Here is a 22,990-nt window from a genome sequence, read left to right as displayed (position 1 = left end):
GCAGCTAATACAAGTACTGACGTCGTCTGCTCAATTTCTAGTTTACCAAGCAAGAACGTTAGGAGAGAAAAAATTACAGGTTAGAAAAACAAACTTTGTTACAAATCCATCAGTATTTTGCATTCTACTCTACCAATACTTCTTCATCAAAACTATTAGCTTATTAAACTATTTATGTTTTGCAATATAAGCTATCTCATTCTTAGACACGCTGTGTCAATACTGAATCTGCCTTTTCCAGTTTTGTGTATGCTTTTGATTTCTAAAGGGAAAGCTTCTTAACCTCTTCGCTAGGATGCTTGAAATGTTTTGGTTTGTTTGTTTTAGATCCAGAAGTCAAGAAAAGCAATTTTACCGATTCCTGGCTTTCAGACATAAACCCCTGCCTCATCGTGGTTGAGGGCAGCCATTATTTCCCTGTGGTCTTTCTCCTCCTTTCCCAACACTAAACGTCAGTGCTTTCCAAAGGTTTCAGAGTTTGATATATTTCCTTCATAATCTCTATTTCCTTAGCATTTATATATCTATGTGTGTGTAAAATTTAAATGTTTTGTCAAATGTATCTGCGTCTTTCTACGTAAACGACATCACACTGGGATCACTCCATTTGAAATAATTGAACTAGCTTCTCTCTGAGAGACTTTTAAATGGAGACAAAATTGACGATTACCTGTTTGTTTTCCCTTTAATAAGCTATCTTTCTAAGGAGTCTCTTAGATGTTGCTTATGATATGTCTAAACTTTTGTTTTTAACCACCAAACACACGGTAGGATAGATTCCAAAGCCCTTTCTAAATCAGCAACTAGTCTTATCTGAAGAGGGAGGAACATTCCAGATATGACATCTTTCTAAAAAGTATAAACTGCCCACCTAACTGTATTACTTAAGCAGGAGTACCGCCATCCGTCTTCATCATGAAAAAATGTTTTCATGATTACTCTAGTTACTTGTCATTCAACTGCCCACCCTTAATAAACTTGCCTGAAAAATAAAGTGCTTCATTCTGTGATTTGTGATATGGTTTAAAGTCCCTGTAGTCTCATGAGTGGTGTTTAAACAATCCAAATTAAAATGTAAGCATTTGAGAACTAGATTAAATTATGTATCACCAGTCTCTCTTCTTCAAAGTTCCAAACTCACATTGTCTTTGAAATTGAGTATTAAATAGCCCCTGGTGGCGCTGAGCTTTTCTTATCTTTTATAAATTTATATTGTTATCCAGTAAGTTAAAAAGAAAATCACACTTACCAAATTCATTTTCTGAGAAGTGCCAGAGATTTGCTCTGAATAGAGAGCGAGCTTTCTTTTTCTCTTCCTAAACAAGGGCTCTGTTTTGAGGTGAGAGAAGTGAACTTGAACCCTGGCCACTATGTGTGAGCATAATGCCAGTATATTTGCATACCTTTATTTTATTTAATTCTCTAAAAATACATATGAGGCAGGTATTTTCCCAGGTTTTATAGATGAGGGAACTGAACTCAGAGAACAAAGTAATTTTCTTCAGATCCCTCAAAGCCTAGCTTGATCCCAACATATTTTACATAGGCTGTGGGAGGTTGAAGAATGAGGCGGACAGGCATCATGGGATCTTTTGGTTCCCCATTTTGTACAATGTAGGCTTAGCCTCCTGTCATTATTATGTTACCCATCCATCTGTGCCCATGTCTCTCTGGGTCCTCTGGGCTGCTGTCCTCAGCAAGTCTGTGAATGCTTTCTATTTGTACTAATGGGGTTAGACAGAATCAAGTATTGTAGAACCCAAGAATGAAGGCACAGAGGGCTTTTAGACTCTTAGAATGTTCAGGGTCTAGCAAGAATGATGTTGGCTTTAACAGACACATGAAAAGCTCAACATCACTCATCATCAGAGAAGTACAAATCGAAACCACACTGAGATACCACCTCACACTGGTCAGAGTGGCTAACATAACAACTCAGGAAACTACAGATGCTGGCGAGGATGTGGAGAAACAGGAACCCTCTTACACTGTTGGTGGGAGTGCAAACTGGTGCAGCCACTCTGGAAAACAGTGTGGAGGTTCCTCAAAAAATTAAAAACAGAATCACCCTACAACCCAGCAATATCACTACTAGGAATTTATCCAAAGGATCCAGGAGTGCTGATGCATAGGGGCACTTGTACCTCAACGTTTATAGCAGCGCTTCAGACAAGAGCCAAACTATGGAAAGAGCCTAAATGTCCATCAACTGACGAATGGATAAAGAAGATGTGGTTTATATATACAATGGAATACTACTTGGCAACGAGGAAGGATGAAATTCTGCCATTTGCAGCAACGTGGATGGAACTGGAGGGTATTATTCTAAGTGAAATAAGTCAGTCAGAGAAAGACAGATATCATATGTTTTCATGCATATGTGGAACTTGAGAAACTTAACAGAAGACCATGGGGGAAGGGAAGGGGAAAAATAGTTACAAACAGAGAGGGAGGGAGGCAAACCATAAGAGACTCTTAAATACAGAAAACAAACTGAGGGTTGATGGGAGGAAGGGGGAAATGGGTGAGGGGCATTGAGGAGGGCACTTGTTGGGATGAGCGCTGGGTGTTGTATGTAAGTGATGAACCACGGGAATCTACCCCCAAAACCAAGAGCACGCTGTACACACTGCATGTTAACCAATTTGACAATAAATTATATTTTTAAAAAATGATGATAGGTGGATAAATAGATTTGTATTCATCTCCCTGTATTAGATAGGCACATAATAGAACTGAAATACTTATAACCTCATAATTAAAATGATAGACTGCTGAAATTTAAAAAAAAACATAAAAAATAAAATATTGAAAGGAAAAAAACTAATAATGTTGGCCTTGGCAACGAGCTCGGGATGCAGTCAAGATGCTGTTGACGAGGGCAGACCACCTCCTCTGGCTTGTACGGCCACCAGCTTGTTTATTCTTTCACGTATGGATAACAGTTTGCTGGACACTCTGGACACTGAATTAAGCTATAGTCTCTCTCCTTGCCCAAGCACCCCTGCAGACCAATAACTCCCTCAAATTATATAATAGATAATACCAATTTAACAAATATTATGCCTTCAAAAGTCTCATATCCCTTCTTAATGTGTTTCTTTGGCGGCAACTGCTAAGCCCTTTTCACTTCATTGACTTTCCACTCAGAAAATACTGTTTGTTGAGGGCGACTGGGTAGCTCAGTCGGTTAAGCGTCTGACTTCAGCTCAGGTCATGAGCTCACGATTCGTGAGTTCGAGCCCCGTGTCGGGTTCTGTGCTGACAGCTTAGAGCCTGGAGCCTGCTTTTGGATTCTGTGTCTCATTCTCTCTCTCCCCCTCTCCCACTCGTGCTGTCTGTGTCTCTCAATACTAAATAAATGTAAAAATTAAAAAAAATAGAGAAAATACTGTTTGTCTTGCATATTTTTATTCTCTTCCCATTCTGATCTTTTGTCGACATCCTGATGAATATTATTTTTGGTCACCTGAAGTTTGTTTGTTTGTTTGTTTGTTTGTTTTTTAATGGTTTATTTTCTCCCATGGAAACTTCACATTCCTTGCCAGGTCATGGAAATGATCATCAATAGTTGTTGTCCACCCACCATATGCAGGGAGCTCAATCTATACCCACAAGAAATTCCAAGGGAAATTTCACATGTGTTAGGGGAGAAGAGTAGGTTCACTTCCATCACGTTTATCATATCAATATTTTTTAAACTGTTTCTTTGTCCTTAAGGATTGTACCATGCATATGGCTACGGCCATTCTTGGATCAAAGACTCCCACCAATGTCATCCTTTCTGCAGTGACCGAGTGGCCCTCCACCCACCCCCCCACCCCAACTTTAGTTTCATATGATGGATTCAATGGTTGTTCTAAGACAGTGTTTAGCTCCTTTAAGGGTCTGTGCTACGTATGGCACTTATTAGGATGGGGTTACCTTGGGAGTTTTATCCCAGAGGAAGGATGTAGTTGAAGGTCTGCTTGTTCTGAGTGTGTTTACTGGGACAGAGCCGTCATTAAGAGCGAAGGAAACCTTGTCTGGCCCAAAAAGTCTATTCAAGGAGTTTGGAGCAGAGTCCAGAAAGAGCACTCTCAGACCTGAGAGCCACCCCACTGTTTTGCACCCAAAGGTGAATATCCTCCTTTGAACACAGCCCTGGAATGGGACAGAACAGCCTCCTGATCCTGCAATAAACGTCGTCACTTCCAATGTTGAGTGATTTCTAGCTCTCTCCCCTGTGGTGTCAGTAAAGAGAGTGTTTGACGATATTGAGGAAGATTGAATTACAGTACTGGGATTTTCTTGTAATGCAGCCATTCAGTGACTCAATTTTTGACTTAACCACATATAAATTTGGAAAGGCTTGGTAAAAACTCACTCTTTTTTTCTCAACCAAAAAAAAAAAAAATCAAGAGACTGACATTTGAGAAGATTGCTATGTGTTTTAAGGCAATTTTCTTGTTCCTTTCTTTTTTCACCATCTATCTTTCTTTTTTGTAAGGGATTCACTTTTACACCAATTTCTTTCCTTGGCCAGTATGAATATATAAGGTGTGGGATTACATTCCTCAAGGTTCCGGATTTCAGGCTAATGTTGCAAAATATCATAGACCCTTTTTTAAAGAAGTAGATAAGCTCAAGGACCGAATCTTTGCAAACATTTGAAAATCATATAGGATATTTATTTTTTAAACCTCTGCTGAAAGCATTTTGTATTTAACCTTTCCTTCCTTCTACCCTACTCCCCCCTTCCCTTTTCTTTGCTTCCTTTTTCCTTCTCCCCACTCTCCAACCACAAACACATGCTCTTTCAGGCATTGGGACATTTAGTTCTACTGAGCCGTTGTTTTTTTCATTATTCATTTGGTTTCTGTATTTTTCCATGTACAAGGTACTTTCACTTTTTTCAAAATTGGGAAAAAAAAAATGTTGTCAGTATCAATAAATCTGCATCCAGAGAGAGTCACTTCCTATCAGGGTTTCAAAAGTGCTTCATGGTTTTCCGATCTCCTGTCTGTGCTAATCAACGCTGATGCTTCACATACGCAGGACGCGCAGTGCCAACTTCTAAACCAGCTCTGTGCTGCGTTCCATTTTAGGAATGAGAACCTGGATTATTTATTTATAACTGTATAAAGTCCTGTTGTTAAGCTGCTCTCGGTGAAAAGCAGAGAGTGGTTTGAGCCAGATGGGGAGAGGCTGGCAGGATGATGGCTTGATTCTGTGGGAAAGGAGAGAGGAATTTTATTCCCTACTATAAATTAAATAGCCTAATTTGACCCTCCACCAGTAACGCGATAACCAATTAATACATTAATGGGTAGGGATTATGCTGTCTGGTTTTACAAAATGGAAACTGGGAGTCAATTCCATTTAAATACTCTTTGGGGCCTTTTTTTTTTCTTCCTGTATAGCCCAAATGAATGAGAATTATGAAAGAAAGACAGTGAAACTAAATTGTTTAATGTTTATAATGTTTCTCTTTTTTTTCTGGGTATTAATTCTGGCTCAGCCTTTTATTATCTGTAATGCAATAGGAAAATCTTTGTTCCTTGTTTCGGTTTTATGGAGAAACACTTGACATTCATCACTGTGTAAGTTGAAGGGATACAGCATGATGGTTTGATTTACATATATTGTGAAATGATTATCACAATAGATTCGGCTAACATCCATCTTCTCATATACATACAATTAAAAAAAAAGGAAAACGTTTTCTCCTTGTGATGAGTACCCTCAGAATTTACCTCTTAACAACCCTCCTATATATCAAATGGCTCTCTTAGCTATAGTCATCGTGTGGTACATTACATCCCTTTTGATGTAATTTATGCCTTTTGATCACCTTCCTCCAATCCCCCCTTCCCCATCCTCTCTCTCTGGTAACCACAAGCCTGATGTCTTTTTCTATGACCTTGGGGTGTTTTTTATTTTGTTTTGTTTTTAGACTCCACATAAAATTGAAATCATATAATATTTGTCTTTTCTATCTGACATATCTCTCTTAGCATGATGTCTTCCACGTTCTATCCATGTTGTTGCAAATGGTAAGGTTTCCTCATTTTGTATGGCTGAATAGTATTCCAGTGTGTGTGTGTGTGTGTGTGTGTGTGTGTGTGTGTGCGTGCGTGTATGCCATAACTTTATCTGTTCATCCATTCGTGGATATTTAGGTTGTTTCCAGGTCTTGGAATTATGAACAATGTTGCTAGGAACACGGGGATGTAGATATCTTTTCCACTTAGTGGGTCCATTGCTTTTGGATATACTCCCAGAAGTGGAATTGCGGGATCATATGGTATTCCTATTTTCAGGTTTTTGAGGATCCCCCATACTGTTTTCCATGGTGACTGCACAATTTAAATCCCCACCAACAGTGCACGAGGGTCCCCTTTTTTCCACATCCTCACCAACATTTGATAGTTCTTGTCTTTTTGTTGATGGCCATGCCTGTTACGGCATGACGTGACGCCTTCTTGTGGTTTCAATTTGTATTCCCCGGGTGACTACTGATGTTGGGCATCAGTTCATGTGTCTGTTGGTCTTTTGTACATCTTTTTTGGAAACATGTCTATTCAAGGTCTTTGCTCATTTTTTTTTCATTGGATGATTTATGTTTTGCTGTTGAGTTGTTTGTATGAATTCTGTATATATTTTGGATATTAACCCCTTATCAGGTATATGTTTTGCAAATCTTTTTCCCATCTCTTAGGTTGTCTTATCATTTCATTGAGGTTTCTTTTGTTGTGCAGGAGCTTGTTAGTTTGATGTAGTCTCAGTTGTTTATTTTCTATTTTGCTGCTTGTGCTTTAGTTATCATGAGCAAATATTTATTAACAAGACCCATGTCAAGGACCTTTTATTCCTTAGCTTTTCTTCCAGGAGTTTCATGGTTTCTCGTCTTTAGTTTAAGTCTTTAATCCATTTGGAGTAAGTTTTTGTAAGTGGTGCAAGCTATGGGTCCAGTTTTATTCTTTTGCATGTGAATTTCTAGCACCATTTACTGAAGAGACACTCTCTTCTCCATTGAGTATTCCTGGCTGCCTTATCAAATATTAGTTGAACTTGGGTTTATTTCTGGGCTCTTAATTCTGTTCTGTTGGTCTATTTCTCTCCTTTTTTATGCCAATACCGTACTGTTTTGATAACTCTAACTTTATGGTATAGCCTGAAGTCAATACAGCATGAAGACATAACAATTGCAAATATTTATGTGCCCAACATTGGAGCACTTACCTTATAAAGCCAAAACCTAAGAGAGCTAAAAGGAAAAATAGACAATAATACAATAATAGGTGTGGGACTTCAATACCTCACCCTCAACAATGGATAGATCATCCAGACAGAGAATCAATAAGGCAACAGTGAATATGAAAAACATTATGAGCCACATGGACCTAACAAGTATACAGAATATCCTATCCAACAAGAGCTGTATACACATCCCTCTCAAGTGCTCATGTAATGTTTCTTTAACTCTTAGACAAGAAGGGTTATACAAGTACAAATTATCTGACATAATAGTTGCGTGAAATAATAAAAAAGCAGTGATTATCCCCTTTTCTGTAAATTTTATTTCTCCCAGTTTAAACTTAGCAGCATTTTATGTTCTATTCTTGAAAGCCGATCTATGTGGCGTGGTTTATTTTATCTATACCACATTGCCATTCATTCACACAGCAGATGACACGTGTTGTGGTCTCTCCTCCAGCCTTTTAAAAAACATTTTTAGCCCAAATGACATACGTTATTTCTAACTAATAATATATAATTTACCAAATCCCAGCTTTTAGAACACTTTAAAATCAAAGAGAAAGCCACACATATTTAGTAACTAACGTATACAGATGTGATCATGATAATCTTACCACTTAATAGTGATTATTGAATTGGAATTCATCTTCAGCATTCACACTGCAAGTGCTTTGGAATGACCAAACGTGGAAATAAGAATTGCACTTGTATAAAATAGGAAAAGAAATAAGATTGCTCCTTGAGCATAAAGCAAACTCTAGGACCCAAATATTTGGGGGAAGAAAATGAGCTTAATACTTTGGAGACAATGGACATGATTGAATATGATTAAGTATGATTTTTTAATTCTTACAAATGTGGACCCTGATGAAGACTGGCTTCTATTGAGTCCCACTGATTTAATTTGGGCATACTGTAATTTACTGAGCTGGAGTAGAAACAGTAATTCGGTGAGGCCATCATAAGCTCATTAGAAACACACTGAGAACGCTTAATGGTGTACAACCCACAGCTTTTTGCGTCCATTTTACAGTGATCCCCTCTTGCCATTCCTGCTGCTTTCCACTCCACGCTGTTGATAGCACGGTCGTTTTCAAACACCCCAGAAAATGAGAGGTATTTTTAAAACAAGATTGAAGTAACCAAGAAACAGAGAAAGCCAACATTTCAGGGGTGTGCAGCACACTGTTAAGATAAAAAAAAAAACTTCTCATGTATTGTTAATCATGGCAACATTGGTTAGCTGTTAAGTACTGTATATTGCAACTAATCAAAAGCTCAAACATCCTACACAATGGAACAGAAATAATTACTCTCCCCGAGCTTCTATTGTTTCCTGCCTCAGCCTTCCCTGAACTAATAAAAGGTTTAATTTTAAATTGTGTGAAGGAAATGTCAGCATTACAAAGCCATACAACATTCAGCTGCCTTGCTCACAATCAGGTAAAACACATAATGAATTAGACCTTAATGGACTTAAGCTAAGTGAAATCTAAACAAACCTGAATGGCCCGCCCTCTCCTCACCCTGCGCTTTTTCTCTTTACCCCTAATTGATCTGACCACGTACAAAAAGGCAGGGTCCCAGCATCCTCACCTTTCAGATGAGAATGTTCTGATAAGGTGTGAGAGCTCTGTTTATGAGGTCTACGTATCCGTGCTCATGATATCAGCTACGCGCAGTGGGCGATTTGGTTCAAACGAGGGATGTTTATTCTGATGCTTCACAGGAAGAATGGGGGGAAGGGAGGGCAGGGGAGAGAAAGGTGCTTAAAGGCTTCCTGCATTCAAATGTGTGTGGTTTTTTTTTTTTCACTTTTACTATCTTCAAAAAAAACTAAGATAAGTTTTCAATCGAAAACTTGTGTTTGAAGTTTCAGTTTACTAAGAAAAAGTCCTACTATATGAATATATGGAGAAGGACAATTTCTCTGCAGTCTTCTGAATTGTGGGTTTTGCAGCATAATTGGACTCTGATTTCAAATGGAAACAGCAAAGAGAAAAAAGCTATTAGAAGAGTGTACGCCTTAGTTAATACTTACTGTTGAAAATAAACGAAACAACATGGCAGTTTGGGGAGATTTGTTTATTCTTTTAGCCATCTACAAGTCGATGTTAATTGCTCACTGCTTCCTAATATTAAATGTTAGGGTGGCTTCAAAAGCAATAAATAACACACCTAAAAGAATTATCTATTTGTTTGAAATTGCACACAGTACTGTGAAATAGCGGAAAACAATTCTGTTCCATAGCTTATAAAAAGGCTGGATTGGACAAGTCACTTAGCCCCTGCAGGCCACTAACAGGAAGGTGATAACACCTGCCTGGCTCCTTGTGAGAATGACAGAGGATGGAGAATGTATCTGAAGGACTCGACACAATCCCAGGCACACAGCCAGTGCTTAACAAACTGTAGCTCTGATAATCCAAGTACTTACCGGGATAATACAGGTCTTCTACTCCTATGTCTGTGTATTTTCTATCCTCTTCCAGCCATTCGTCACACTGCCACCGGGATTTTTTCTAAACTACCGGTTCTGTTCATGCGATGTTCCTACTCAAAGCCTGTCGACAGCCACGGTTGTCAACTATTTCTTAATAGAAAATCCCCCCCCCCCGCAAAAAGACGTCCGCATATAAAATGAGTAAAAAAAAGTACTGCTTTAGTAGTATAGACCTTATAAATTCAACTTCGTAATTTGTACTATATTATGAATCAAGAACATAAGAACAGTGAAACTGTTTTAAAGAATATTAACAATTTTAATGTATTTTTGATAATATTAAATTGACAGGAAGGAATGATAGTGAAGTGTGGTATCAGTTCAGCGTGGAAAGAAGTTATTTCGGACAGAATAGAAAAAATATTGAGTCACAAAGATAAGTAGTCATGAATGATAATAGCCCTTTTTACATAGCAGTCTAGAATCTTCACGTTTATTTTTTTTTTTTAATTTTTTTTTCAACGTTTATTTATTTTTGGGACACAGAGAGACAGAGCATGAACGGGGGAGGGGCAGAGAGAGGGAGACACAGAATCGGAAACAGGCTCCAGGCTCTGAGCCATCAGCCCAGAGCCTGACGCGGGGCTCGAACTCCCGGACCGCGAGATCATGACCTGGCTGAAGTCGGACGCTTAACCGACTGCGCCACCCAGGCGCCCCTAGAATCTTCACGTTTAAATAATTCAACTGATCTGGAAACTTGAAAGGAAGAGTAGTAAATTCTGTTTATTTTTCAACCGCTCAGGTTGCTTCTGCATTTTGGTAGGAGTCAGCGACTGAATCTCTTAGATAATTTTAAACTTCATTTTTAGCAAAGAACTTTACAGCTTGCAAACACATGGTCACAATTTATTGTGATGGAAGTTTTCACATGATTCTTTGCCCACTCCTGTTTTATAGATATTATTATTACCTTTAGAGATTTTTTTTTATTATTTGGGTATAATATTTTGAATTCTCCCTCCACTGCCCCTCCCTTCTCCCTTGGGGTGGGGGGAACAATTGTGATGAATGATGGGCTTCTGGAACTTGAAATATATGAGTGTGGCCTTATTTCTCCCTTCCTTATTTATAAAAGCTTGGCTGTACACAATACTACAAGGACACTGTCCTTTTCCTCAAGCCCTGACTTCCACTGTCCAGTGTTGCAGAGGAGAAATCTGATGACAAGCTATTATCTTCCTTTGTTAGTCCTCATCTTTCAAGAAACTTTACATGATTTCTCTTTGTTTTTGGAGTTCAGCACGTTGCTGGTTTCTGCTTCAGTCTGTGTCTGCCTTTTTGCCGAAATTTGACCTGGCGCTTGGTAAGCCTTTTCTACTTGAAAATTCAAATTTGGCCATTAATGGCACTGTGTTCCTTGACATTTCCCATCCTTGGTTTCTTGGTTTTTGGTTTTTGGTTTTTTTCCATGTTGTTTTGTTTTGTATTGTCTTTTAGCACTTACTTTCTTACTTTCTGGCATGGCAAGAGGCTCCAGTTTCATCTATATATTCACTGTCCAAGCGCTACAATCATTTTTCCAAAGAGTTCCAGTTCCTTTATTTGGAAATATATTAAAAGACAAGGTCTGAGCACTGGGTGAGCGCACTGTAGGAACGTAATTGCTTCAAGGACTTAGTGAACAGAGCTAGGAGATGTATACAAATAGTTCTTCTTTTTTCTGTATCCATCTAGCTGTATCTGAAATAAACTATACACACGCTCACCCTAATGTCTCCGATTCTTTTAATTTTTTAAGCTTTATTTATTTTTAAGAGAGAGAGGGAGACAGAGAGACAGAGTGTGAGTAGGGGAGGAACAGAGAGAGAGGGAGACACAGAATCTGAAGCAGGCTCCAGCCTCTGAGTCATCAGCACAGAGCCCAACGTGGGGCTCGAACTCACAGACTGCGGGATCATGACCGGAACCGAAGTCAACTGCTCAACTAACTGAGCCACCCAGGAACGCCCTAATGTCTCTGATTCTAATGCAGGACCTCATGGTTCATTCTTGCATTTGCCTCTTGCTTTTATGTAACTTTTTCCCCCCCGACAATGAGAAATCTGACTCTTACCTTCCATCGTCCATTGATTTGTTTAATCCCAGTATACCTAAGCAACAATTTCAAAGTTTTTAACCCATAACCCTAGCAAACAATTTTTCAAGCGTCACTGCAATTTTTTAAATGTGTTTTTAAAAAATCTTTTTAGAAAAATTTTATTGGTAGGATGTTTCAGTAAAGCTTACCGATAATAATCTGTTCTATCTAATGGAAGAGTATTTCGGTTTTAGGAAATAAAGGGTAACTACTTTTGGTGGCCCTTGAAATATTATCAGCATTTTAACTCAAGACAACCAATAAGAGTGTATAGAAATCCTACAAGTTACTGAAATTACTACAAATAATTGAGAGATCTGCAAAGACGGTGCCTTAACAAAATGGACAGCTTGTGTGTCATTAATCAATGCTATTTCGAAAAATAACATCTTAATTATTATTACTACCTACTAAAAGTAGAATAACCACTTGGACACATTTAGGAAACAACAGTTTTTCCATTCTTCTACTTTTCTGTTGTATCACCTGTGTTATGAATTGAGCAGGAAGTTGTTTCAGAGATGACCCTATAGATGCCAGGGTGACCTTCTGGTGTTATGGACTGAATGTTTGCATCTCTGAAAAATTCTTATGTTGAAACCCTAACCCCAGTGTGACAGTATTTGGACATAGAGCTTTTGGGAGGTAATCAGTTTTAGATTATGTTATGAGGGTGGGACCCTCATGATGGAATTGCACCCTAATAAGAAGAGGAAGAGAGAGAGAGCTCTCTCTGTCTCTCTCCACAAGTGTGCATGAGGATAGGCCATGGGCACACGCAGGGAGACGGTCATCTGCAGTCCAGAAAGTGAATCTACCGCTACCTTGATCTTGTATTTTCCAGCCTCCAGAACTGTGACAAATAAATATCTGTTATTTAAGCACCCACAGTCTATGGTATCTTAGTATAGCAGCATGAACTGCCCGAGGCACTTGGTAATTCATGAGTTGTAGTTAGTTTGGTCACTTAATAAATTTTGGAGGCTAACAGTTGCTTTATATTATTCAGTTGCAACTACATATGTAAAATAGATTTTCTTTATATTAAAATATCATCCCATTTCACTTTGTTCTTTGGAAATTCAGATATTTAAACTCTGAAAATATCATTAACTTTAACAGGCTAGATCTGAGTAATTCCAAGTACAGTCCCACATTATGGATTTTTTCCCCCAGTTGTACGTGTGTCAAGCATCCCACAAAATAATAAGTCCATATGAAAATCTCACACCAAGCAAGAACAATGGATGTTTTCGTCTTGATTGAGTTAGCTGATTGCATTTTCTAGGAGGCGATTCACATGACATTTGTGCATGTCAGTAACAGAAAGTTGAATAAGCTCTGTCCTGGTAATTTAGCTTTTCCGACACATGAAGGTATTTGAATATCATCAAATTTAAGTTTAAGTCATGTTTCTAAAAATAACATGAAGTTATGTATTTTTGCAGACAGAAGTGTAAAGCTTTATTTTCACGCACGCTATGTTGTTTACAGAGTGACATTATTACTTAGTGAGAATCACAGAAACTCTTTTGGAAAACTCACTGCATAAAACTCGGTGGAGCATGGGGCTATCTTATTGCAACTGAAGATAAACACCAGCACCAAATAAATAGGATCAGAGTATTTTTGCCCGTGAGTGATTTTGTGTAAAAGCAGAACACATTGATTTTATTTTGTATTGTCACTATGACCAACACTGGTTAAATGATCAGGTGACAGCACAGTTGATTGGTCATTTCTCCTTGAAACTGACCTTCGATTATTTTACATTTTCTAGTTTTAGGCAGAAACCCAAAATTATTTGACCTCACAAAACATAAAAAGGTAGCATTTATAAATATAAGACTTGTACCAAATAAAAACACCTCTTACCATAGGTTCTAAAACTAGCTTTAACATGCCTTAGCATTCCCTAATATCAATTAACTAGACACGCTTGGGACAACTCAGCAAACTTCCTAATCAATCGTTTTCATCAGAAGTTATAATAAATGCACAGAAAGACTAAAATATATACCCCATAATGAGATAACTTGCTTGTAGTTATTATATTGATAATCCTCAGGGGGTTAAGTTTTAGAATATATTATTTTTGGTCACATGTTTTAAGAACTGTTTAAAAATGCAATTTAAAGGGTATCGAATGAAGTGTTTGCGGAACCTCAAAAACCCCACAGAACTTCAGAAATTCATGGTACATACCTTGAATACTACTCGTAGGATTCAGTCCAGATTCCTAATCCATTTTTCAAATTCATTCGCATGCTGACCCCCTCCCTCCCCCCCCCCAACCGTTGGTCTCATCTTACCCTGCAAATACAGCCCTTTTTAGCCATGGCATCTTCTTGGACCTCCATATTCTTTTCCACTTGGGCAGCTTTGCTCCTGTCCTTCCTTTTGCTGGAAATACGTTTTTCTTCTCTCATCTTCTCGATAAACATTTATGCTTATTTCTTAAATTTATTAAGTTTACATCAAGTCTTAGTTCAAAAGACTGCTCTTTGGGTAAGTGTCTGATTTTCCTGGTCAGAGTCAGGTGGTTTTACATTCAGTGCGCCTTTGGGGTTGTGCGTCTTACTCCACCGCTGAAGAGAACCCATATTCTCTTTCCTCCCACTCTGGGAAGGGAGAAAACCTCTGCTCCTTTCAACATACACAGAATCAATAGGACACGTACAGTGTTTCCAGCCCGTTCCCAAAGAGAAGGTCTGGTTGGTCAGCTTGGTCAAAGTCTGACACTGAGCTGCCTCCCAACGGTAAACACATTGGGAAGTGACGCATGTTCACTGTTCAACCTCAATTCCTCAAGCCTCACATCTATGAAGCAGGCCTACAGTGTTTGTAGATGTGGATACCCGAGGCCAGTCATATAATCTGCCAGGCAGGCTTCATACTGTGATGGACAAAATCTATGTGAAGGATGCCTCAGGCTTTGGCTGCTTATGGCAACACAGTTTACAAACATCCCTACATCTTTGGGGTTATGAAGTGCTTGCCTGGATTAATAAAATGGTGTCTCATTTTTCATTTCCCTTGCCATTCTTTCATGTATACGCCATGAGTCAAAAATCTAAAGGAAATAGACTAATGGGATTCAGGCATATCAAATGTGTAACATGCATGCTACCATTCATCAAGATGTCAGTCTCTTCCACTAAGCTATGAGTTTCTGGAAGACTCAGAGGGTATCTTGAGCCTTTAGTGACTTGTACAGGCACAAGCAGAAATACAAGGGTGTGTTTAATAAATCCATGGTCAAAATGTCCCCGATAGAGATTAACCTCGTATAGTATAGGAAGTGGATTGGATGAGGGGCGGGGGGAGGTGAGAAAGGAAAGGAAGGCTAGAATTAAAACAAGTAGTAGTTAATGGTAAAGACTCTAGCTAGACTAGCCAGGTTGAAGCCTGATTCTGATACTTCACTAGCTGTGGTATCTTGACAAAGTTACTTTCTATACTCAGTATCTTCATCAGTAAAATGGGAATAATAATGGTATTCTCTTGCAGAGGATTAAATAAGTTAGTACTTGTAAAACAATTAGAACAGTGTGTGGCCCATATTAAGACTTGTATAAATGTTCACTCGATCAATCAATTGATCACATATAGGATAGTTTGGGGATGTTGCAACGATACTGATGCCTTGAGCCTAGATAGTGACACGGGAATGGGAGATTGGAGAAAGGTTGTCAAATGGGGAAGGAAGGATGTTACAGAGCCATCTTTAGAATTAAAGAACTCCAGCTTATAATCAATGAAGCTGATATGGTTATATGAGTTTCTGTAAACTCATATTTCTGACCTTCCAAATGTCAGGTTGTGGCCTTATTTATTCTTTATGACACTCAGAAAGGGGGAGAGCATTTGAGGGGGTGTCTGTCCATTTTGGTCCTCCTTTGGACTCGTTTTCTTATAATGTTGTAGAAAATGTAATCTTTGTACCAAATCACTCAAAAAGAAATTTTTGAGCCAATCATCTTGGAATATTTCAGGAAGGGTCACAAATATCTTCATGTCTGAAAGAAAATAATTTTAATGATATAGATATAAAACTATATAGTTCCCATGTTTCTAGTACAGACAACAGATAAATCTGGTAACTATGATTTCTTGATTAATAAGGTTAAAAAAATTAAGTTCGCAAGCAATTTTTGTTGCCCTAAACCAGTGCCCATGTGACACTTTTATAAATCGCAAAATGGCGCCCTATCTGGGAAGATGGGTTACGAGAAAGCAGCTCTTTCTCCTGGCTGACACTGCTTACTAAGCCAACCTCTCGTTCACTGTGATATGGGGGACATGTGTGTAAGGCACAAAATATGAACCACATACTAAGACCTGGCTAAGCCTTTATCAAAGAAGATGTGAAACTGTGACTAATATTGCCTAGCTTGCAGTTAGGTTTCAGTATAATTTGAATCTGTTAATTAGGTAATTTGTGGCTTTTTTTTTTTTGTTGTTGATTTATTGTGAAAAAAATACAGAAATTGTAAGGTGAAGATAGGTTAAAAAATGCATTCTTGGGATATTCTCAGTGTCCCTGGCCCTGAGGGAAGCATCTGAATTTGAAATGGACAAGAGTAGGAGTGCCGGGGTGGCTCAGTCAGTTAAGGGTACAACTCTTGGTTTTGGCTCAGGTCATGATCCCACGGTTCATGGGTTCCAGCCCTGCACTGGGCTCCATACTTACAGTGTGAAGCCTGCTTGAGATTCTCTTCCTCTCTCTCTCTGCTCCTCCCCTGCTCATGCTCTTTCTCTCTCTCAAAAATAAATAAATAAACTTAAAAAAAAAAGAAAGAAATGGCAAAGGGTAAATCAGAGCTCAAACATTTATTTCCTAGTTTAAAAAAAGTTACTAAAAAACCTATTCCCCGTTATCTTAAATAATAACTGTAAAGATTAAATAAGGTAATATAGGTAAAAACCATGTAAATCCTAAAGTGGTTTCAAAAACATGTTAATTCTCTATTTGTAATGATTTAGAAATTATTTGCAATACGTATAAATAATGGCAATATTAACAAAAATAATAAATTATGCTTTACAAGGAAAGTTCAATGTCACGTTTGCTTTGAAAAATGATGCAAAATAATTCAAAATAATTCAAGCCTAATTATTTTATTCTCTTTCAAAAACCATGGTTCTTTAGATCGGATTAACAATTCTAATTTTTTTAATGTGACTGTATTTTTGTAATATATTTTTTAATGTTTATTTTTGAGAGAGGAGGGGCAGAGTGAGAGGGAGTCACAGAATCTGAAGCAACTCCAGGCTCTGAGCTATCAGCACAGAGCCCCATGCGGGGCTATAACCCGGGAACTGTGAGATCATAACCTGAGCCGATGCCGGACGCTCAATTGACCGAGCCACCCAGATACCCCTAATGCGATTGTTTTAAAGCACAACTGAACACTTTGTTGTGTGCACTTAAGTTCTCTGGGGCTCCATTTTCTTTAGAGTAAAAAGGAAATGCTAATTCATCATGTCCCTTCATCAACACAATAATCTGATACTTTGTATTTGCATGTACTTTCATCTTGAAAAGTCATATAAAAGTACTTTAAAAGTAAGTTGTAACAAACGTGATGATCGGTCTCTACATGCATATTAATATTGAGAGGATTTCTTCCCATATACCTACAGTTCAATTCTCATAGTTACATCACAATGTTCTAATTCAGTCAACAGAAAATAGGGCTTAATTAATATTTAGTATCCTGATTTCTGGCTACTATATAAATTCAGCCCCAGCTAAAGAAAGTACATTGAATTCTGAATTGTGAGTAAACAATCCAAATACTTATTCATTTTGTGTGTTTGAGTGTTATTGGCGTAAATTATTTACTAATTTCATTTGCTTCATTGAGTATTTTTTCATTCCCTCATTTTTATTTCATATTTACATGTGGCCCTTCCTATTTAGACCCAATGTAATCTATTCAGGCTGTGCCCATGAAGCCCCTTATTGTCCACTCCATATGCAACATATTTCAACAGATTTTTCACACCAGAACTGAATTGTAAGCATGTAAAATTTTTGTGAACTGGGCTGTAAAATATCAGAAACAATACACTCTATCCAAGTTGACAGCTGATATCTGATCTGAAAATAGTGTATTTTCCTTCAAATGTCAGTATCCTGTCAGTTTGCATTGCATTGATATAAACAGCTATACAAGAGGAAAAATTTTGCTGTGAAAATCTTTGATAAATACAACAACCAAAAAACCAACCAAACAAAAACCAAAGCTCTTCCCATGTTGTCAATATTTGAAATCCTGCCTCGCTACAGGAGTGTGATAATTTGCTGCAAATGTTTACAAAAGGGTGTATTAGTCTCAGATGGCTCTAACAAATCATCACAAATTTAGTGACTTAAAACAATGCAAATTGGTCTGGAGGTCAGAAGTCCAAACGGTCCCAATGGACTAAAATCAAGGTGTGTTGGTAGAGCTGTGCTCCTTTTTGGAGGTTCTGGGGCGTGTGAGATAATAAAAAATATTTAGTCTTTGTTTCCGGTTCCTGGCACAGAGCTTTTAAAATGCTTGGATTCTGGAGTGATGACCGTCTTTGGTATGCTAATGAGATGACTGTCGGGCGGGACATTCCTACGCAGCTTCTGGATGGAGGCTGGTCAGCACAAAGTCCAAACCCTGGTTATAGCCTTGGGAGTTTTGACTTCACCCCACCACTGACCTCCCAGGAGGAGAGAAGGGCTGGAGATTGAGTTCAATTGCTGTTGGCCCGTGATTTAATCAAGCATGCCTACGTAAGAAAGTTCCATTAAAAGCCCCTAAACAATGGACTTTGGAGAGTTCCTGGGTTGGCGAACAGATCAAGGTTTGGGGAGGAAGAAAGCTCTACATGTACCCCTACCCCATCCCCAGCCCTTACCCTTTGCGTCTCTTTCATTTGGCTGTTCTTGAGTTGTATCCTTTATGGTAAGGCTATGGTAAGTAAACTGTTTTCCCGAGTTTCCTGAGTAGGTCTAGCAAGTTACTGAACCTGAGGAGGAGTTGTGGGAACCCGTGCATTTACAGGCAGAAATGTGAGTACCCTGGACACCGCATTTGTGGCTGGTGTCTGAAGTGGGGCAGCCCGGTGGGACTGAGCCCTTAATCTGGGGGTATATGCTAACCCTGGGACTTAGTGTCAGAATTTAATTGAAATGCTGGACACCCACTCAGTGTTGGAGAACTAGAGAATTGGTATTGGAGAAGATCCCAACTTTGGGCATCGGGAAACAAGCCTCTCAGGGAGAATCCGTTTTCTTGCCTTTTCTAGTATTTTAAGGCCTCCTGCTTTCCTTGCCTCATGGCCCCTTCCATCTTCAAAGCAAGCAATGGCTGATTTGTTCTGATATCACATCACATTGACACAGCCTTTTCTGACACTTTGTCCACATTTCAAGGACCTTTGTGATTCCCTTGGCTTCACCAGATAATCCAGAGCAATCTTATTTTAAGATCAGTTGTTTGGAAACCATCATTCCATCTGCTACTTCTCTCATACCCGGGGATGTAGCACATTCACCAGCTTGGAGGAATTAGGATGCGAATATCTTGATGGGGGGGTGGGGTGGAGTGAGGGGGCACCGTTCTATTTGTTACGAATGACGATAGCAGGCAGATGTTCTTCCACAGGAGAAATCGCCCAATAACCCCAAAAGGAATACATTATGTAAATGCTAGGAGGTTATCCAAATTAATTTGTGATGCTGGAGTTTGGATATATCAAATGAGTACTTGAGTATGTGAAAAAGAAAGAATATCAGTTAAAAGAAGACTTGGCTTTAGGGCTTGTCCTGCTGTCCTCGGGTGACCTTGGGCAAATCAGGTCAACACGCAGGGTGCCCTCATCCGAGGGAGTAATAATACCAGTCATCAACTCAAAAAACCATTTAGCGAATACAATGAAATAATGTATGTGAAAATAAACAGAAAATTATACAGTGCTACTCATACATTCTGTTAGATAAATATGCCATTGGCTTGGGTTTAGCAAACTCGGAAAAAAAAAAACGATTATTGTTTATTACAACACTCCTTCCTATTTATAATATTGGTTGAACCTGCAGGACCAGTAACAGCGAGCATATACTCCTCAAAACAAAATGTCCCCCGTAACTGGTGAATATCTTCTGCCCTCTACCTAGGCTCTACCCTCTCACATCCCTCCTGCCCCAGTCAAGTTGAAGAGAAACATAACAAAAAAAGAAACATAATATACTTCCTGGAGAACACAGGAAGTATGAAAATCAGGGAAAGTCTTGGAGCTGCTATTTTTTTCTCCCCATTGGGAGGGGGAAAAATAATGAGAACTTAGGAAGAATCTTTAAAGATTGGAAGCCTTGAAGCACAGAGAATGGAGACAACATAAGACACAAGCGTGAGGACAAGAAATTTCGTTTGGGCCACAAAAATAACTTCCGAAACGGAAAGTCAATACCAGTTCAAATGGGATGCTAAAAGAAGTTTTGTATTTTCCTCTTTAAAGGCCTTTTGGAGAAAGAAATTGAAAGTATCCTCACATTCTGTGAGCTGTAAAGGACCTGAAGTGGTTGTGACTTCATTTTAAGGTAACAAAAGTGGTTCCTCACAGAAGTAACATTTTTAGTACCAAAAGGTGTTTGTTCTCTTTCAGAATGATTTTGGCTACACTTAAAATTTTGTATATTCTTTTATTGTTTATTAGAGAGAGAAAGAGAGAGCATGATCAGGGGAGGGGCAGAGAGGGAGGGAGAGAGAAAGAATCAGCACCGAGCCAACTCTGGGCTTGAACTCACGCATGAGGTCCTCATGACCTGAGTCAAAGTCAAGAGTCAGATGCTTAACCAACTGAGCCACCCAGGCGACCCCAAATTTCATTTTTATAAATAAACTTTAGAACCTGTTTGTGAACCCCCGTGGTAAAGCCTCTTGAGATTGTGGTTAGAATTACTCTACATTTAAAGGTTACGTGTGGGACAAGTAAACTTTTTCTGCATTGCGTGTTGCAGTCTGTTAACTGGTGTTCTTCCCTCACTGAAGGACATTAAAGAGAAGCCAAGTTTATATTCGGCTCCATAAATTCATGTATGACTTCAGAGTTATTCCTCAATGACATGTCTTTTTAACTGGCATTGTGAATATTTTGTTTCTTCATTCTCATAAAATATAACATACACTATCAACAGTAAATAAAACACATGGGCAAAGTAACAGGATAGATGAGCAAACTACAATGAACAAGACATAGGACACAGCTCACACTCAAAAAAATGTCCTCATGTCCCTCCTCTAAAATAACTTCCACTGTGTTTAAAACAACCCCCTCTGGGTCTAAATGTAGCCACCATATTAACTTTCATGGTAATCAGCTCCCAGCTCTTCTTTATAATTTTCCCATACAGTTATGTACCTGTAAACAACAGAAATTTAGATTTGTCTGCTTTGGAATTTTGTGTTAATAGAACAACATGGTCTCTTTGATGTCCTGTTTCTTTACTCAAAATTACGCCAGCGAGATCCATGCTGTGTGACTATGTCACAGTTTATTACTTATTTGGCTACACTCAGTTCTGTTGACAGGGATGCTATGGACGTTCATGGATATGTGTTCACGTACAAGTTCATGTGCAAGTCTCCCTGAACTCAGGCCTGGAAGCTAATTCTCTGGGTTATATATATACGAATAGTTTTCAATTTCGGTAGGTGACACACACTATTTTCTAAAACGCTGTGCCAACGTGCATTGCCACAGTAGTGGAGGAAAGCTTGATTGCTCCGTATTCAATGCCAAATTTTGGTTTGATAAGTAGTATACACTAGCTTATCATGATTTTAATTTGCAATTATATGAGCCATAATATTAAGCTTTTTTAAATATTCTTTTTTAACAAATGTTTATTTATTTATTGTGAGAGAGAGAGTGTGTGCATGCGAGTGGGGGGGGGAGGGACAGAGAAAGAGGGAGAGAGAGAATCCCAAACAGGCTCGGTGCTGTCAGAACAGAGTCCAACGCAGGGCTCGATCTCAGGAACCATGAGATCATGACCTGAGCCAGTTGGAAGGCAGCTATGTTCACCACTATACCACCAACGCACACTGAGCCAGTTGGATGCTCAACTGACGGAGCCACCCTGGTGCCCCAGCTATTTTTCATATTCTTACTGCCAACTCAGAAATCAACATTTACGAAAGTCTTTTTCTTTTTTAAAACTGCCTTGTCAATTGTTTTCTTTTTTTATTTGAAGGAGTCTTATTGTATTTATTCTAATCCTTTATTTAAATGTCTTGTATACTGTCACTTGTTTTTGCACTCCTCCTTTGCTCTCTTTGATTAAATGACAATTTGCCATACCTAGATTCATAAGTTTTCCCTTAATTTGTGTCTCGTGTAGGAAATCATTTACTACCTTGCAATCTTGAATGTATAATTCATCTTTTATGTTTGTTTAACTTTTTTTTAAAGTTTGTTTTTGAGAGAGAGAGAGACAGAGACTGAGATACAGCATGAGTGGGGGAGGGGCAGAGAGAGAGGGAGACACAGAATCCAAAACAGAACCAGATGTGGGGGCTCAAACTTATGAACCTTGAGATCATGACCTGAGCCGAAGTCAGATGCTTCACCGACTGAGCCACCCAGGCAACCTTAAGTATGTAATTCTATAATGTCTTCTAAAATCTTCATACTTTTTTCCATAATTAAACTTTATGCAGTATAAACTTTTTTTTGTAATGTTCGAAACAGGAAACCAGTTTAATTCTGTTCCAATGGCACTCAATTACTAGGTGCCGTTTTTGGAATATTCACATTCTCCATTCATCTACCTTGTCCCTTGGTCATATATCGAAGTTCCTCATGTGTGTGTCTTTTTCTTGCTCCTTTTATGCTTTTGTGCACTATTTTCTATTCCTGCATCAGTTACATGAGCTCTCAATGATTAGAGCTTTATAATAAATATGTCAGAATGCCTTGAGACTCAGTCTTCCCAGCTTCAAAAATGTTACTATTATTTTTCCATTTTTACTTAGAACTTACTGTCTCAAGTTCCACAAGAGGAAAAAAAATGATGTCATTGAATATTGAAATAACTTTGACACAGATTTAGTATATTTATAATATTTTAGTCTTATCTCCATGAATGTGGCATACTTTCCACTTATGTGTTTCTTAATGAA

The 22,990-nt window shown here is 38.5% G+C and overlaps 1 long non-coding RNA gene across 1 annotated transcript; it reads right to left on the bottom strand.

Annotated features, from left to right (window-relative positions):
• Window positions 1-4,638: 4,638 nt before the first annotated feature.
• Window positions 4,639-8,908, bottom strand: LOC147572110 (uncharacterized). The gene is made up of 2 exons (XR_015246874.1): window positions 8,839-8,908; window positions 4,639-5,209 (listed from the first exon to the last, which is right to left on the bottom strand). It is a non-coding gene; the product is annotated as an uncharacterized LOC147572110 (long non-coding RNA).
• Window positions 8,909-22,990: the final 14,082 nt, after the last annotated feature.

Source organism: Puma concolor, chromosome F2 (genome assembly GCF_028749965.1).
Source record: "Puma concolor isolate L17-30 chromosome F2, mPumCon1.1.hap2, whole genome shotgun sequence".
Classification (NCBI taxonomy): Eukaryota; Metazoa; Chordata; class Mammalia; order Carnivora; family Felidae; genus Puma; species Puma concolor.
Note: the sequence above shows the minus strand (reverse complement) of the source record. Positions and strands in the feature narration are given on the sequence as shown.